The sequence below is a fragment of the Lonchura striata genome, chromosome 2, assembly GCF_046129695.1.
Source record: "Lonchura striata isolate bLonStr1 chromosome 2, bLonStr1.mat, whole genome shotgun sequence".
In the NCBI taxonomy this organism is placed as follows: domain Eukaryota; kingdom Metazoa; phylum Chordata; class Aves; order Passeriformes; family Estrildidae; genus Lonchura; species Lonchura striata.
The window spans coordinates 976,079-984,667 of NC_134604.1; positions in this window are offsets into that span (position 1 = coordinate 976,079).

An 8,589-nucleotide genomic window follows, 5' to 3' on the forward strand; every position below is an offset into this window, starting at 1 on the left:
CCCCTGTCCAGTTGTTACTTTTGTACATTCTTCCAGGGACCTCATTCTACAAAGAGGAAAACTGGACCTGCGTTTTTAAGTTGGTTTGGTAAGAGCTTTCATTATACAGGATAAATTAATATCTTTATAGATTTACTGACCTTTAAAGGAGTATGGTAAACACTGGAGATTTATATTCCAGCCTGGGGATAAATAAATTCAGATAATCTATTTTAATTTACTAATAAAGACAACCACAAGAATCCCATTAATGTAATTACTACTTAGTAAGGAGCAGATTTAGCTGAAAGTTTCCAGTGATGGAGATAGCCATTATCATCCTTAGAAAGTTGTTTCAGCAGTTAATTGTTAATTCACTAATGTGAATATGCCCATCTTAACTTAGCAGCCTTTAAAAAAATGTCAGGCTTATGTCTACTGGAGAGAGGGAGAGACCCTTTTTCTAACACAAATCCCATACATTTTGGCCAAGACCACAGAAAAAGTAAGTAAATGGTGCTGGAAGCAAAAAAAGTTGCTGATATAATATCATACTTGTCCTGTTTGATTTCTCTGTGTTTCTGGAAGACTCTTGCTTTTCTATAAGGAAATGTATTTCATAGTAATTAACAAAGTCTTGTTGACCACCTCTTTTGAGGCTCAGGTAACCTATTGCAAAAATGGAGTTGCTACTCAATAATGTAATATGCAGAATGTTATTCTTCTATTTGTTAAAATTTCTGGAGTGGTTTGTTTTTTGTGAAGAACCAGGTAAGATATTTGTGTAACTTTTCATTGTGTGGAAATTGTTAGGTACCAAAGGGTGATCTCCCTCTAGCTAAATTAGTGACAGAGTTCCAACAGCCATCTGTAGGAGTCATTACTGAACTTGCTACGGATTGTGAATATATTTGTCTCCATCATTCATTAAAAGAGATAAATATGTGTTCCTCCTTGGTAAAGAAACATAGAGATCCACAGCTGGAAAATGATGCCTAAACCAAGGCTTATCCATTTACAGAGCTGACATGGGAATGATTTATGAATTGTAGGGGAGCTGAAAACTTGAGCCAGGCTGGCAAAATATTTCTAGGAAGGTGAAGACTGAATTTCTAAAAACACCCCCATTCTGTTTTGTTTGAAAGCAGTGTGCAGGTATTAAGGACCACGTGGTATCCATAATTTGTGACTCACAAATTTCACATAACAGATGAGGCAGAAGTTGAGTGGATGTACCTGAAGGTTACAGCCTACCTTTTGAAAGCCGAATGTCAGGCGAGAGGGAATGGGGAATAGATTGAAAACAGAAATTTCCTGTAGTGGGCACTTGAAAGATCAAGTTTCGAATGCGCTGGAGCACTCAAACTGAGAAGACACTTTGTACTTGTATGAAGGAGCTCTGGTCTGATACAAAATGGGAGTTTTGCAAGTGTTAAGTGAAACAGAATTGCTAAAAGAATAGTGAGTCTGATGATGCAAGCACTTCCTTCCTTTAGAGGTGCCTTTATGTGTGTTTTAATGTTTATTTTGCCCAGAGGTCACGTTTCTACAGGTAAGCACACTGTATTGAAATATTCTCAAATCTGTCACCCAGATTGTGGAGCAGACTAAAAAAGAGATTGAAATTTGAAGCTCAGTTCTAAATCCAGTAGAATTTAATAAACCTATAAAAGAGTGAAAACACTTCCAGGCTTGCCCCGTGGAAGAGAGAAAAGGCATATCCTACTGGAGCTGTGTACACCAGTGCTTGGGATAAATTCAGTTGATGTTTGAGAAACTGGCCTTGGCCAAGGAACCTGGAAGTAAATCACATTTCCTGCTTCATTCAGCAGACAGTATTTCTCACTCTTGATATCTGTTAGGCTCCACAAAGGTGCCAGAAGAAGCAGATTTGCCCTGATTAAGCTACTCATCTCTTCATCTGGAGGAGGCATAGGTAGGAGTATTGTGGTAAGCTAGGAAATGTTCCAAATGCTGCAAATTGGTCCTTCCTCAGGTTACCCCCATGTTTTATTTCAATGCCACCTGGACCTTCCACCATGCCTTTCAGGAAGAAGGAGGTAGGATGGATGGGAAGAGACATCAGAAAACAGCTCTGCACAGTCTAGACCTGTGGTTGCAGTACTCTCATGGCTGTTTGACATAATATCTCTTTTGAAATGTTTTGTTAATTTTTCTGCTATTAGTTCATTAACTCTTTCCTGGTCTTTTAAAGAGAATGTTTGTATAATTAGGAAGCACACCCTTGAGATTAGAGAAATAGAAAATATATAGTTGCAAAGTTGTTAAGTGACTTATTTTGTGAAGAAGGTAAACTAGTCACATTTGGTAAACCGAGGAACATGCTGGCCAGCCAGATTTACATGCTGCTATTGCACTTGTAACCTCTGCTTTTGGACTTCAGGGTGTAGCATAAAAAGTACTTTGTGCTAAAGTGGGATCTGCTCCTGTCTTTGCAACCAAAAAAATAACCATTCAGCCATAGCTGAAAAGTTTGCTGCAATCCCCTGGGAAAAGGGGAAATCGTCACTCTTTTGAACTCCTAAGATGGTGCTGGTTATAGACATACACTGTCCTCACCTGAATAGGCATAAAATGCTCTGCTTGCATCCTGAACTGCTTGTGTACAGACTCCAGTCTCTGAAGTGTGTTTATTGAACTTGCTTGTTTTGCATAAATAAAACAAAAAATAAAAATAGCTTTGCATCAGTATGTTTTAAACCCATTTTCTGGACTGAGGATTGAGTCAAGAGAGGCCCGGTGCTCCTGCCAGCAGTCTGCTATATTCCTCATCAAGCCAGAGATGCTGAATGACATCCAGCACAGACACTCTTCTAAGTGGGTAAAGAAGAATCTGTTCTTGTGACAGTTTTCTCCTCAGTGTTGAATCAAGCTCTATTCAGGCAATTTTATTAATTTTATCAGGTAGTAATATCTCTCCGCTCAGCAGCTGGTTTGAGGGATAGGCCTCATTTTAGTGTAGTTTTTAAAACTACTTTTAAATTCTTTTGTTTTTACTTTATGAGAAGGAATTAGTGAACTGGGCCAGTCAGTACATTACATGTTACATATTTACAGTTTTTCCCCAATGCCTATCACCTATATGAAATGGTGTTTTTCTATCTTTTATATGGTACATTACGTGTTACATGTTTACAGTTTTTCCCAATACCTACTACCTATATTAAATGGTGCTTTTCTATCTTTTATATGGTACATTACGTGTTACATGTTCACAGTTTTTCCCCAATGCCTATTACCTTTATTAAATGGTGCTTTTCTATCTTTTATATGGTACATTACGTGTTACATGGTTACAGTTTTCCCCAATGCCTATTACCTATATTAATGGTGGTTTTCTACTCTAAACCAATCTGTGAGTGCCAACATCACCAAGAACATGGAGGTAAGGAAGGAGAAAGAGGGAGGACAGGGCAGGCCCAAATCCCAAATCCATCTTAAAACCTCTGACCCCCATGTACAAAACTAAAACCCCCCTGTACAGCACTCAAAAATTCTTCCCTCTACTTTGTGACTACTTCTACTATAATATTTAAACTTTTGTGACTTCTTGTTCTTCCTGCAAGGTTGGTAAATCATTCCATGGCTCAAACCCAAAATCACAGCTGTTTCCAGCTGCTTGCCAGGGTCTCAAATGCTTCTGACCTGGACCTGGAACATCCAAAAATGTCTGAGGGACATTTTGAGTTCCAGCAAGTGACATGTCAGGAGGTGAGTAGAGTATCTCACTTCAAGTCAGCCCCTGGTTCTGGATGTTGGGGCTGCACAACTGAGTCAATGCTGTGTGATGGAGTGATGCCTGGGGCTTCCCTGCCTCCCCCCAAAACGCTGAGCACTGGTTGCATTGGAGGCACAGCACTGCAGTTAGTGTGGGCAGCACCAGGGGATGGGTGGGCAGGACAGGGCTCCCTGTCATCCTCCTCAGGGTGTCCTGGTGCTCCCCAGGTGCAGGGCCAGCCCTGGAGAGCTCTGTGTGTTTTTGTGTGTGTGTGCTGTGACTTGGCAAAGGGTGAGCAGAGCCCTGGCACTGTGCTCGTGCTGCTTGTTTGTGCTGCTGCTCCTGCAGGGTGCTGAGCAGCACGTGAGCTCCACGCAGACTTGCTCTGCTGGGACTCTGATTAAATACAGAAACAGGAGTGTGAGTTAGTGGGGAAGCACTGAGAAAGCCTCTGCGTGGGTAATTGTGGTTTTTTTCCCAAATAAAGGCAGGGCAGGAGATGGGAGGTGTCAGGACTGTGGCCTCAGGTGCAAGGGCAGCAGCCCCTGCAGAATTGGCTGCCGAGATGTCAGGCCACAGGAAGAGAAGCAGCTTTATTCCATGTGTTATGTGGCAGGAATTTTTAATGTTTATGGTGGCTGTGGGGCAAGCAAATATCTGTGGTTGGCCAGGTACACTCCAGGGCAGTTAATGCATAATGTAGGCTCTGGGGTATAAGCTTGGGAGGACTGAGTCATCCTGGGCAAATGCTTACATCAAGAGCATAGATGTTCAGATTGAAACCTTAAGCACTCATCTGTTTTTTTTTTTTTGTGCACAGGTCACTTCTACAGCAGCAATATGTGCTTTGCTTCAGTGGCATTTGAGTGCTCTCAATTCTGTCAGCTTTTTTATCAGTGCTTACAGAACACTGCACAGGTACAGTGCTCAGATAGAATCCTCTTCCTGGGAGCCACTATTAAATTAATTTCACTTAATAAAAGTGTTTCTGGTCTGTCAGGCCTAAAACATCACTGTGATTTGTGCTTTCACAGCTAATGTGAAGCTTAGACATGCTTTGAGTATGGCCCTGTTTCAGTTGCTACCCTAATTTTAATCCTTAGAGTGGAAATTGCCAATAGCTTATGATGGTGCTTTGTATTTTCTTAGCATTTTTTAAATCTTCAAATTCTTTAAGCCTATTAGATTCTTCATTCCCTCTGCAGGCGTTACATCCACTGACTTTCTTGTTGGCCCTCCACCAGACTTCTTCCAGTTTACTGACATTTTCCTTCTAATGTGGGGATTAGAAAATGACATAGATTATCTAGCTTGTGCAAAAAGGGATGAGTAGTGGAGGGTGGGAATGACTTCCCTCAATCTCCTGGCCATGCTCCTGTTCATACAGCCCTGGGCACTGCTGACCTGCCTTGCTGCCAGGACCCACTGCAGGCTCCTGAGCAGCCTTCTGCCCACCAAGATCCCCACTGCTTTTCAGCAGGCTCGTAACATTCAAATGAATGTTCCTTGTCCTAGCACGACAGTTCCTGATGAATTTAGTTACAATAATTTAATTTTATTATACATAATTGAAAGACAAAATAGAGGGAACCAATTAAATTATAATAGACCAGAAATATTTTGGGGTTTGAAACAATTGCAAAAGCTCAGATGTTCCACAACAATCCAAATGAGTTTGTCTTGGGTATCTAATAATCCCAGCCTGTGGCACTGCATGACACTCCCATGCAGATCCGGGACTCAGTTGTACTTGTTGAATTTCATTATGTCCCTGTCAGCCCATTCCTCCAGGGTGGTGAGGCCCCTCTGCATGGCAGCCCCACTCTCAAGAGTATTGGGTGGTGATCCCAGTTTGTGGCACCTGAGAACCTGACTATGCTCTGCTCTGTCCTTCTCCAGATCCTTGCTAAAGGTATTAAAGAGGACAATCTGGAGCAGGCTTCCACAGTACTCCATTTGTTGCTGATACCAGGCAGGCAGTGCCTGCTGCCTGCTGACCTAAAACATTCCTCATTTATCCAGCTGAGATTGTTGCTGTCAGTTCCAGGTTCATGTTCTGCTGATCTTGTGTGATGGGGACAATGACAATGCTACACAGCAGAGGTGGCTATATTGTTTATTTTTAATCAGGAAATGACATCAGAAATCCAATCCTGACAGAAAGCTAATGGTACAAAGCACTATGCTCAGGCACGGTGTATTTTCTTGCAAGGGCACTTATTTTCCTTGAAGCCTTGCTTTGCCTTCTGGGTACAGGCTGAACAGTGAGCCAGGGTAGTTTCAAGCAATGTTTGAAAAGAAGTTTGCTGCTGAGTGCAGCCCTATCTCCTTTACTAAAGAAGTTAAGTTTCCAGTGAATAAGGCAGGGAAATGGTCTAAAAGCCCATGGCTGTATGGGGAAAGCAGCTGATTCTGGTTTGCCCAGCTGGACAGTGCTTCTGGGTCAGCCTCTTGCTGGATGTGGCTGGGATGGCAGGTTAAACTTCTCTCTTGCCCTCTTTTGAAAGATAGGAATCTTCTGTCCCGTGGCTTCTGATGACAGCTCAGTCCCTCTTTCCTGTTGCTGCTGGCTCATGCCACGAATGGTGGCAGGACTCAGAGCCCTGCAGCTCATATAATCCATCCTGATGGTTTGTATCAGGTCTGTCAATCACTACAGCACTGTACAAGGCTATTTCACTCACCCCTATGAGCTCTGAGGAAATGGCTTTGTGCTGGGGTGTAATATCATGTTTTGCTTTTATAGTGCTCTATGTTGCACTGCAATATGAGGAGATTGTTTTTTCTTATCATCTGGTGCCATTATTTGCTTGTTCCATGGACAAAGGCCATACAGATGCCCTTTGTATGTGTAATAAACTCCTTGGCAGCAAGAAGGAATAAACTGGGTTTTTCAGGAGCATTGACGGAGCAATTAAAAAGCCAGGTGTTTATAAATAGGTGTCTATTCTCTTAAAGATGTTATTCTCTTCTATGAATAAATAGGTGTTTATTCTCTTATATGAAAAACTTTTATTCTCTGTGGGAATGCATGCTGGTTTTGCACAAAAAAAAGGATGAACTTAAGAAGCAGTTTGCAGTTTTGAAGACTACAGCACTGTTTTGAATAAAAATCCTTATGTGTCTGTGGCAAGATAGTCCTCATGTTAAGTCCTGTTCTTCCAAAATCAGCCCTAGAGTAAGCTGTTTTCAAGGTGGGGATCCCCTGGCTCTGTGGAAAGGCAGCAAAGCCCCTGCTGGAGCCAAGGTTGTTGAGAAGAATTGTCAAATACCAGTATGTGACAGGAAAAGAAAAAAATAATCACTTTTTCCACAGTGAAGCAGGTGGATCTTCCTGTCATCCCTCTTCTGGAACTCAGGCCTGGCCCTGGATTTTCAGGTGAGACATCCTACCTGGGTGCAAGTGGGGTGCAGCACCACCATTAGCTTGGTGTTATTTCAAGGTTGCTGCTGTGCTGTGGGTTAAAACCAAAACTGCTGGAAGCCCTGTAGATATGGGGCCTTTTGACCATTCTGTTTCAGATTGAGTCCCTGTAAATACCTTTTGCCTCTGCTTTTCTGATTTATTTTCTTGGAGCTCAGAGTGTGTGAAGGTATCAAAAAAGTGAGTTTCTTACATTTTAAAAAGGCAGCACTTCTGTATCTATTAAAAAGTTCAGTTAACTGTTTATAGAACAGGTTTAGGCAGTCTTTCTCACCACTGGCCTGATTTTTCAAATTATTTACTAAGCATCCAAGATCCTTCAAATTTAGAATAAATGGGAGATAGTTCATTGCCAAGCAGTGAAAACATGAAAAAGAAAGAAGAGCATTCCTTGCTATCCTCTCTCATATTTAATGATTTCAGGCCAAATAGATTGCCTTTATCCTCTTTAACCTGCACATCTGTAGTGTGTTGTAGAACACCTCCAGAGTGAGCAGAAACTTAAAGCAGAGCAGTGAGGAAGTACGCTGATAGAGAAAAGTGTCACAGGAAGCTCACAGAAAGCTGAACACTCTCTATCAGGTGTGATTGTAGCAGAGGAATTTTTGGGACCCATCACTGAGTGAGTAACTGCTGAACCCTGAGCTCCTCAGAGCACGAGCAGAGAGCCCAAGAGAGCCCCAGGGACCTTGGCTCTCTGGTTTGGTTTGGTTTCTGGTGTTAGCCTGCCCCAGCTAGAGAGGCGGTGGATGACACACACACAAGCTTATTCTAGTTCATGTTTTTCTTGTATTCTTGGTGTCCTGTGTGAGAATGGCAGGAGGGAAACAGTGTGCAAAGACCTGTTAATATCATAGATGCTCTATAAAGCAGGCACCAACCTCCCTCTCCACACTAGAGAAGACAGGAGTATTTTTTATTTGTGAAATTGTGGGGAGTGGAGTAAAGGAGAACAAAAGGCCTCAGCATGGTAGCAATCTATGCCTAGGAATAAACATAGAAATATTGTACAACGAGAAAGAAAAAAACATCCTAGGGAGAGGTTACTCAAGCCAACAAAACTCCTTCAACATTAAATGATGTATGAGAAACTCAGAAGTGTAATTTGAAGACAGATGTCTTGCCAGTCACACTTCTTTGACTTCTTACAACAATTTCTGTCAGCAGATACTGCAAAGTCAGTACCATTTCATGAGCTGCTATTGCTGTTGCTTCGCTCTGTTTTTTTTTTTTTCCTTTGCTGAAGATTTGCCTTTTATTACCCAAGACTGATTCTTGGAAGAGTGACATTTGAATAGCTGAAGCTGCAGTGACCTGCTTCTTGTAACAGTTTGATAAGAAGCTCCACAATGGGTCATGCCTCTAAACAGCTGTATCTTGCAAAAACATTTGCTTTGTGGGAATTTTAATCTCATCTCTGCCCCTTTGTATCTAACTAAACATGTGA